This window comes from Euprymna scolopes, chromosome 45 (assembly GCF_053919585.1).
Source record: "Euprymna scolopes isolate OS-2025 chromosome 45, ASM5391958v1, whole genome shotgun sequence".
Taxonomy (NCBI): domain Eukaryota; kingdom Metazoa; phylum Mollusca; class Cephalopoda; order Sepiida; family Sepiolidae; genus Euprymna; species Euprymna scolopes.
The window spans coordinates 47,872,735-47,883,886 of record NC_136526.1 but is presented as its reverse complement, the minus strand read 5'-3'; the positions used below and the strand labels follow the sequence as shown (position 1 = coordinate 47,883,886).

The following is an 11,152-nucleotide window of genomic DNA, read 5'->3' as shown; positions in this document are numbered from 1 at the left end:
TGAGCACTCTCTCCAGGTTTTTAATAATTACCAATTTTACTATGTTAGTGTCCCCGTTGCATTTAATAATGTTGGTGTTTGTCTATAATTGGGCTGAAAATTTTTTTTCATCTAAGTTTTTCATGTTTGCTTATTAAAGTCTGTTTTCAAACGACCCCCCCCCCGGTGTTTTCGACATTCTCTTTATTAAAAGAAGTCGATATATTTATTCATTAAATAAGTTAATTTATTGTGCTGTATTAGAAAAAAGTGTTTTCAACATTTAAGAAAAAAAAGTCGATTGTCTGCCCTTTTTGATCCTATATTCCCGACAGGTGTCCTTAGTGGCGTATCAATCTCAAACAAGGTGGCGTGAAGCAATTCTTTGCTAAAACGTGTGATAATATTTTATTTTCTTAAATATAAAAAAAAACTACTTGATCGATTTACGTGATTTTTTGAATATGACATCTTTATGCAGTGACAAGTACATACATTATAAAGATTTTTTTCAGATTTTTCCTGTAAAAATTTTTTTCGGCCCAATTATAGCGAAGCACCATGTTTGCTCGAAGACATGCACTATAGCGTTGTATTCTATTAGGAAAAGCAATATTAAACTTAGTTTCCTGCACTTTTAAGCACTTATTTGTATCCTGTAATATTTTCAGATTCGTTGTTATAACAAACAATAACTAAAATAGTTGCACGTGTTTATTATTTCATTGGAGTTTTATTATAGAAAGCCAACTTCTTCGTTCTGCAAATTGATACAAATTGAGATCATGAATAGTCCGCAGTCCATCTATAAATATAAAAGCGAAAATGTGTGTATGTATGTATGTATGTATGTATGTAGGTCATGTGATATGCTACTGGTACCATGTAACCCAGTACTACCTGCCTCATGATCGGGTCACCGGCGACTAAACTGGTTCCCCCATCAGACTTGTTTGATTAGGAGGGCCGCTAGTCTCCCTGAAGGATTAAAAACAAGACCTTCCAAAGGGCGAATGAACTCTTTTTCTGGGTCAACGGCCAACTAGCACCGTGTATATTTGTGTGTGTGTATATGTGTATTGGGGTAGAGAGGGCTCCCGTAAGCCGTGATGAAGGCAACCTTTCTAGGAGAAGCAAATCTCTGATTTAAAAAACCATAAAGCGGAAGAGCAGTACCCGCATTAAGCTGGTCTGCAGTTTAATTTGTTGCTGGCTATCTTGCTCTTGCTTGTTGCTGGATCTCAACATTTTGAACCGAGAGAGAGACTTAGCTGTCGTACAAAGCTAAGACTCTGTAACATCATATTTGTATAGATACTCCCTCAGACATTTGGGCTCATGGATTTTAAATGTCTGAGGGAGTGGCACTCGTCTGACAAGATGTTGCAATCATCATGTATGTATGTATGTTCGCTTTTTGTGTATGTCTGTAAAAGGCTTTTTTTCACTGGACTTCTCGCTCGGCTCATTCCTTCCTAAAACTTTTTATATCACGTCTAAATCATAATATCTATGTGTTAACAACGGAGGTCTCCTGTCTATTTAATTTGCTCGACTTTGAAAAGATAAATATTCAACATTTTTCGATCGACGCATGTGCATTAAGCTTTTTCGTATAATAAAAGCGAAACTAATTCTGGCAGCATTTTTCCAGTCGCGATCGCCGGAAACGTCCGAAAGCCATCAGGTTTGATCAATGTGGAGTTTCTCCTTATATCAGACAACTGCTATTCAATTTGGGCAATCTCCTTTTTATGGGGAGCTGGTTTTCCCCCACAACATCTTGGGGAAACAAAAATAAAATAAAATAAATCCTGCCCCACAGTAAATAAAATACTACCCCACAGTCAAAGTTTACCTCATTAAGTACGGGCACCTGTCAAGTTTTAATACTTAAATAAATTCAAACATGTTTCCGTTACTATTTCGTGGTGGCCCAGCATTTAACGTCGCACGTTTTTTTTTTCACACTTTAATTTCCAACTTCGACTCAAGGGTTCGGGTTCGATCCTTCATACTTACCTACCAAAACTTTTTTTTATTTTAACCCCCCCCCGTGACAAAAACTCCGGGTGTTTTGATTTACCTAAAACCACACACACCTCCAAACACCCGGGCAACGCCGGGTACCCCCCGCTAGTATTTATGAAAGAGAAAAATGATAACAATTCTCCTTTTCTCAGCTCGTCGTTTCTTTCTTGTCTTTTCAATCTATGACTGACTTACCAATTTTCCATTTTACAAAACCTATTCACAAAGCAACTAACATTACCTTTCCTATTATTTTTTTTTTTTTTTAATGTTAATGAAAAGGTTGGGTAAATACATTTAAAGTACAAAATCTTTATCTTTTTATAACTTTAATCCACGTTTATTTTTATTGCTATTTCACACAAAAGCATAGTGCCACTTGGATGTAGGGGCTACTATTTAGAACATAATTTGCAGGGAAACTATGTAGGGAGTTGAGCAGCAAGATGTCTGCTCACATTACACTTGATCTTTTGCATGTCAGTACAATCAGGGAAGAAGGAATCAGGGAGCGAATTCCAAAGTCTAGCAGTTTGAGAGAAGAATCTATTAGAGGAGAAGGCTTTCCGGCATCTAGGAATCTGTGTAGGGGTAAGATTTTGCTGCTAGTTGGGTTTGATGGGGTTTGTATAACGAAGGATTAGAGTTCGTCAGAATGCCTTCCATTAAAATACTTGTAAAATAGGCACCGTAATAAAACATTTAATGGGACAAGAGTTGGAATTTGGTCGACATAGCAGGATATATCAGGTTGGCAATTCTTTTTTAACCTTGTCTAGGAGAGAAAAGGGTACTCCTGCAGTATTTTACCCACCGATTTCACGATCTTAGCCGAGCGTTGATCGACATCCGTCGGAAAACGCCGGAACATGGCGAGCGGTACGATACTCTATCAGCCAATCAGGGCGCTTCAAACGAACGCGCAGCAGACGAATAATTTTCATTGAAATTACACACATAGCGTTTCATTTCAGTTATTTTATTGTTCAAAGTAAAAATACACAGCCTTTCATTTCAGCTATTTAATTTAGCGATAAAAAAACCCAAAAAACCGGGAGCTGTTGGAAACATATTTATGCGAATTTATGTGGAGACAAAAATTTGGACACAACCCTTTTGTCTCCATAATAAATCAAATCGCGGAAGGCTACCCGGTTTGGGAAGGAGCTTCTTTCCACATCCTCTGAAAACCCTTTGCTCCCTACTTTGCCTCTCTACAGTCAGTAGAAAATCTTCCAGTCGGAACTAAAGATAAACAGTAATTGTTGTCCCCCCCTACAAACATTACTGAAAAAAAACAAACAAAAAAAAACATTGTTGTTACTGTTTAATAACGTTTTGTTAAAAACACACAAAAAAAAAAACATTGAAGTGTTTATTACTGTTGCTTCCCCCCCCCAAAAAAAAAGCTATCGGAAAACAAAATGAACCAAAAAAAATAAAAATATTCAACAAAATAAATTTATTTTACTTTAAAAAAACTTACGGTAAGTGTTTGTGATTTATTTTATCCAAATTTTTTGTATTAATTTTATCCATTTTGTTGTGTGTGTGTGTAATATCTTTTCCTTGTAATGTTGTTGCTATTCACATACTTTTAGCGTTCTTGCACCGTAGCTCCGAATTCTCGGCTTTCGTCTGCGTTAACGCCGAAAGCGTTCGTCAACGCTCGGCTAAGATCGTGAAATCGGTGGGTAAAATACTGCAGGAGTACCGAGAAAAGCTAGTAGAAGATACACCAGCCCAAATATGTCAACAATACTCCATATATGGGCAGATGATGGCCTTGTAGCGGTAACAAAATACTCAAAATACTGTCCAGAATTTGCTTATTAAAAATACAATTTCTTTTCCTCACTTGTATAATAATATTCATAATCATAAAATGCATGAGTTTATAAAAATAGAATATAAAAATTAACTCATTTAGTTAAATTTTGAAATGTATTTATATAAATTAATATTCTATTTTACTTAACGTTTCCGAAATAAATACAAATTCAATGTTATTCTTTGACTTGTTATTTCATAGTATATTTGGAGATATATATTTTATAGTAGTCTAGGTGCCCGGCATTGCCCAAGTGTTTGGAGGTGTGTGTTGAGCCAAAAAAAAAAAAAAAAAGTGGTAATAGTCTCGAACCCGTCCTGTGAAGGAGGAAAAGAACGTGATAAAAAGACATGACGTCTTTGCTGTTGTGTCTATCGCCAAATCGGAAGTGACGTAGGTTTAAATTAAGGCTAGTCAATCAAAAAGAGGGGATGACTTTAAAAAATATCAGCCAAAAAGGCGACCCCTCCCTGTAGATAAGTGTCCTGTTTGGAGTGAAGGAATTGATGTGTATAGTCAATTTTTTTTATATTTGTCATCCGAAGGGTCGTACATCAAAACGATACTGATTTCATGAAAATCCATCATCTCTGTCAAAAGTTTTAGACGGATATACATACATACATACATACATACATGCATACATACATACATACATACAAGTGAGATTTATATGATAGATATGAAGTTATTGTGTGAGATTTTTAAAATTTTGGCTTGGATAGCATCAAGACATTAATAATTTGTATTTTTAACATGGCGAGGGGGAGACTGTTTTCTAACTATTTTGTATATATTAAACATCACTTCATTTTGTTTTTAAATCGCTAATTTTTATAATTTTGAACTTATGAAGATAAAAACAATTTACATTATCTACAATATATTTTATTCTAATATGCATTAACATTTGAAAACAATTTTTATTATTTGGATTCCTTGCTCTTTATTATTCCACAAAGTCACCACCATTCTCAATGGCTTTTGCCAGGATTTCGATGATGCATCTCTGCTTCTGATGCATGTCCATGACGGGTTGCTTTCTTAGAGCCTCACACTGTCAATATCTGTAACAAACAGAGAGTTGAAACTTTCAAGTCATGAATGCATAAGTTCAGTCATCATAGCAGTGTAATTTGCACTCGCATCTGAATTATTCACGCAGAACAAAAAATAGGAGGCATTACTTTTGGGATGCTCTTTGTATGGGCACGTTTAAGAAAACTCATAGCAATGTAGGATACTAGAATGGTTAAGTGTACAGACAATCTTCATATTCTTCTATTCTTTTTACATTCCTAAATGTAGAGATAAGGATTGGTTATTTGTATTATTTGGGCTCTTCAGACTTGTTTTTTTTTTAAATTCAATTTTCACCCAAAACAAGGGACAGTGTCACTTTGTAGTAAGGGGATACTATTTAGAACATAAATTGCAGGGATATTATGAAGGGAGAGGAGTAGCAAGATGTCTGTTCACATTACCCTTGAACTTCTGCATGTCAGTACAGTTAGGAAAGCAGAATCCCGGAAGGGAGTTCCACAGTCCAGTAGTTCTGGAGAAGAAACTATTGGAGTAGAAGGCTTTCTTACACCTAGGGGTCTCTGTGTAGGGGTGGGATTTGGCTGCTTGTCTGGTTTGTCAAGGGTATTTACGTTGAGGGGGGATGAGTGCTTGTACTCCGTCAGAGCATTCACCATTAAAATACTTGTAGAACAGGCACAGGGATGGTACATTTCGTCGATGGGACAGAGGCTGAAGATTAGATGACAGTTCAGGACCTAACAGGTTGGCGACTCTCTTTTGAACCTTGTCCAGTAGCGAGAGACTAGAAGTAGATGCACCAGACCAAATGTGACAACAGTACTCCATACATGGGTGAATGGTGGCCTTATAAAGGTACAGGATACTTTCAGGTGTAAGCAACCTCCTAGCACGGTAGAGAGAGCCCACCTTCTTTGCAGCAGCCTTGGCAATGCTCTCAATGTATCTGTTCCAGTACATGTTCCCTGTGAACGTTAGGCTGAGGAGTTTAAAGGAAGTACTTTCAGGTAATGTTTTTTTGGCCATTGCTATTAGTGGTAAAGAAGGTTGTAATTATTGAAAGAAACAAGATTAGTTTTGGCAACATTGAATGTGACCATCCATTTATGTCCCCATTCCACTGCAGATTGGAGGTCATCCTTTAGTGTTTCTGTCATTTCCTTAGATATGTGTCCACTTGTTTTTCCCTCGTGCTTGTTATAGAGTGTGTTGCCATCAACAATTATACCCATCTCAGAAACGATTTTATCAGGGAGGTTATTTATAAATATTAGGAATAATAAAGGTCCAAGGATACACCCACATTTATATCATATTGTTTAAATGTACGACCGCCAAGGACAACATGGATTCTTCTCTTACTTAAGAAGGATTTAATTACCTTATGTATTCTTCCAGTGATCTTGATTGCCATTTTTACAATGTTCTGGTCGATATAACCTCCGACCTTCAGGAGTATTTTGTCAAACTCAGGAATTTTTCTGTCGTACTCAGAAATTAGGACAGAAGTCTGAATGGAACTCTTTACTTACTGCACAGGGGAAGCAAGCTCTTGTTCCGTCAGCCATGGCTGGAGAGGTCCGAAGTAATTTGCAATTGTATTTTTGGAAAAATCAATTGTAAAAGTGATATCTCTAAAAGATTGAAGCTCAATTCTCATGGTGGGCAACCGAAAAATACAATTGCAAATTAGGACCTCTATCTAGTCATGGCTTATGCAGCCACAGCGTGCTACCCTTCTGAAATAAATAAAAGGTTTTGTTTGAAATTCCGTCCAAATTCATGAGTTCGACAGAAACATTCCCAAGTTCAACAAGATACACCTGAAGAAAGTCAGAGGTTACATAGATCGAAACGTGAAAATAGTAGTCCGAAGAATCAAAATAATACGAATAACCAATCCTCATCTAAAAAATTCAGTAATGTAATAATAATAATATTAATTATAATAATAACCAATATTTGTTTTTTATCGTGAACCAGGTTATTTCAAAAAATAGTTTTTTTTATGTACATATTCAGTTTATTATATTCAGTTTAAATTTCACATCAACTGCTGCATTTATACAAAATAATGAAAACAAAGATTAATACACATACACATTATATATATATATATATATATATATATATATATATATATATATGTGTTTTTAAATTTTTTATTACCGTTTTATCTGTTTAGTTACACATGTTTCGGTTGCCGAACCATATCTATGATTGTTATTATTTGGAAGAACGATTTTAGAAGAAGTACGAGGGGGAAAAAGAGGAAAAGATAATAAGGGGGAGATCGACAATAGTTACGTTTTGAGGTTTAAAATACATTAGATTGTTGTGTGTGGGGGAGTTAGGAAATTCAGCTAGGCGCGAATTAAAACATAGGGATATAGGGAGGGGGAGGGGAGAGAAGGAGATAAAGGCAGGGTAAGGAGATGGGGGAGGAATTTCACTTTTAGGTTTTAATATTTAATAGATAATCTAAGGTGGTGGAGGTTGGCTGTTTTTAGTTGTTCAAGCAGACACCAGAGTCATTTCTTCACCGAGAAATGAAATTTAAAACCAAAGGAAATAATAATCGCTTAGTAACGATTTCACTGCAAGAAAAACAAATATGAAAAATAGTCAGCAGGAGAAAGGAGAATTACAATGATTATCAGAAACTATATCCTATTAAATACTTTTCTTGACACCATTAGATAGAATAAAAGTACATATTAAATATGATTGAGCATCATTTAACTCTCTTTATTTGTAGAAAAATTACATTTTAGATCAGGATTAAATACGAAAAATATAAGAAATTTATAACAAATAAATGATTTCTTTTCAATCTATGGTCTTACAAAGTTTCACTTCATGTTAAAAGGTTTTACAAATCTTACTCGAACATAGTATTGTTTGATGCATCAACATTTATAAAACTTCCTTAATTGACGAAGAAGTTTAACAATCATTACTTGAATAAGAGTCAGTATGCATTTGAGATTTTCTGCAGAGAATTCCAAGAGAAAAGGATTTTCTTTTACTTAATTGAGAAAAATGCTATGCAGGTAAGCACTATTTAATGCTTTTTATCTTCAGTCAACATCTTGGCTAGTTAACTTCTGAGTGGTCAAATGGTGACCATTAACAAAGGCAAAACTTTTACAGGGGTGAAAAATATTAGAAGGTTTAAGTAACAATTTGTATGGGATGTTTGATGAAGCAGTTAGTTTCCTGAGAGCTTACCAGATGGGCGGATAGGCTTTTCCGTGAGAGGTGAATACTTGAACTTTTACATGAAAGACTATGGTAATGGGGCTTAGATATATTTCAGTTTGATCAGGATAAAATCTCTGAGTACCACTTGGAACCTCCAAAAAGTACATTCATTTGTTTATGAATTCAGTTTTTACTTTTCTTGAAAAACATTTCAGCACTCAACTTGATTTTTCTCCGAAGAATTTCCAAAGAATCAGTGATTGACCTGTTTTAATGTGCATATTACATTGTCTTAAAAATGGCATTCCACAAAACTGTCATTTATTGAACCGAGAAGCTCATACAATAAAGAAAAGAGCTTCTCTCTTTTTAACTATTTCTTTTTTTTACAAAGGTGTCACCGTTTATCAAGGCCCGGAGGCCACTCGAGAATATGTTCTCAAGTGTACAGCAGTCAATGAGAAAATATCATAGTAATCATTAGTAGTGGAGATTTGATAAATTGGATTAAGGGGATGAATCATCAAGAATTTGTTTATGTTGGACTTTTGTAGTTAGTTGGAAAGAAGGTAAATCGAACAGAGTCCCACAGACGTGCACGCCTAAAAAAGAATCTTTAATCATAGAATCTACATTTAGGTTTAGGCACAAATAAAAAGTGAGGGGGGATTATTGATCATGGTTTATGCTAGAAAAGTGTTTTTCATGAAATTCAGTTGAAGCCGGGCACTTGCCATGAAAATAACGATGAAGCAGAGACAGACTCACAACGTCTCTTCTGTGGGGGAAAAAAATTGCAAAGATGAGAAAAGGACATACCCACTAAGCTACAAAGTCTATTCTGAACTCTGTCAAGTGTATAATATAGTATGTATACGACTGAATTCTGGTAAGTAGAAAAAATATTTTAAAAAGTCTGTTTATATATATATATATATATATATATATATATATATATATATATATATATATATATATATTCAGCATTTTTTCTCTATCGCATATTTTATTAAATAAAAATAGAGGTTTTTTTTGTTTATTAATTCTATTTTCGATCCTTTGCAACTTCTGAATAACAGTTTTCACTTCTGGCGGGAACTGGCTGATGTAATCACCAAACTTATCATAAATCCGAGTAATTTCCAATCCTTCAGGATTCATCATCAGGGATAAATTAATCTAACCTGTTTTGGACAATTTATAAAGTTTGTTTCTCTTTATTGTTTACCTATTTATCCTACCTTTATAAATTGTTAAAAACCAGATTAGATTAATTTATTCCTGACGATGAATCCTGAAGGATTGGTAAGGTTCGTGTTTTTCTGGTGAGTCTTGCAGATTATTTATGAATTCTGATATATCGATTTAAATTACTTTTCTCTGAGAATAATCTGCTGCATATTTCACAATAAAACTTCTCTCCAGTAGTTTTAAATTTACTATCACCGAAAATTATTTCCTGCCAATTTCACAAAAGATTTATAGTAAATAATTATGTGACCCCTTTAAGAAAATTGTTTCTTATCATTGAGCACTTTCAGTTGAATTAAGTCGGTCAATTTAGCTCTAATGCATAGATCATTATATAATGATTAGATCACTCTGACTGACGTAAAAAAAACATTTAAAAATAAATTGTTTAATTTCAACATTATTTCACACGGTTAACAGTAGCCGAATGGATACGGCCCTGTCTAATCAAGCCAGAGATGGCTTGTGTCACCAGGTTCGAATCTATTGACTGGTGTTAATCGTAACACCCTGCACTGAAGATTCCTGAAAGGATAAAACACTAGTGTCTATAGGTATTTAATTATTATAGGAAATAATTATATATATATATATATATATATATATAGCTCGATAATTATATATATAGCTCGATAATTATATATATATATATATATATATATATATATATATAGATGAATATATACATATATTTAAAAAAGATATAAATATGTATATCTTGGCATTGTTTTCAGTCATCCTGAGCCTCCACTTGCCATTGGTATTTAACAACGCCAACACAGGAAAGGTGTAATTGGAGATTTCAAAAACTCTTGCAAGAGAAATTCTGCATACAAGCACCCTTACAGTGAGTATCTATAGTCTGTCAAGACTAAAGGAAGTTACCATATATATATATATATCAAAATTTAGGTATTAAAGTTTTATGATTTGAAAAGGTTAATCTTCAAATATAGAAATTTTTATTTTTTTGGAATCAAAGAATACAATGTAATAAATCTATTTCCTTAACCTATGTTTTCGATGCTTATTCATCTCCTCAGAGGAAAAATATTAGCAAATATTTTTAAACAAATATTTGCCATATCTCTTATTTAACCAGCGGTGAAACAAAGGAAATATGCTGGCATTTGATTGTTACCTAGTACCTTGGAATGATTACAAAACACGTTAGATTTCTTTACCTTCTCACTACCAAGATTCTCCATTTAATGATTTAGTATTCATTCTGGATTTAAATTATAATATCCTTTTTCTGCCTCAATGTCCATTTCACTTATTCTATGTATCTTAAATGTTTAAAAAGACCTGTAATAACTTTAATTTTTTATGTTTATTGCTTTTAGCAAATAAGGTGCAAACCAATAAAAATATCTATATTTGAAGATTAACCTTTTCAAATCATAAAACTTAAATATATAAATTTTTATTCATTTGCTCTATCTTGTATATTGAGCAATTTTATTTAGCTAGTATATATATATTTTGTATAAAAATTTAGCTAGTATATATATTTTTTGTATAAAAATTTAGCTAGTATATATATTTTCTGTATAAAAATTTAGCTAGTATATTTTGTGTATAAAATATTAATAATATTTTGTAAGGCCGAAAATCATTGGATTTGCATACCAGTAGATCATTTCATTATTCTGAAATATACATTATAGACTCTATTGTTGTAATATCATATGAAGAGTATGTAATGGTATGTCTGTCTTGTGGTTTCTTGGTTTTACCAGATTCCAAGACAAGAATTCAGTTAGTTTGTTATCTAGCTTCATGCTGTTATTTGGCATAATCACTTGGTGA

At 33.7% G+C, this 11,152-nt stretch overlaps 1 protein-coding gene across 1 annotated transcript in view; it reads right to left on the bottom strand.

The window, feature by feature from the left end:
- LOC145269544 (uncharacterized) overlaps positions 1 to 11,152 on the bottom strand; it is a 90,382-nt gene that overhangs the window by 78,416 nt on the left and 814 nt on the right. The gene's annotated exons all lie outside the window — the stretch shown is intronic.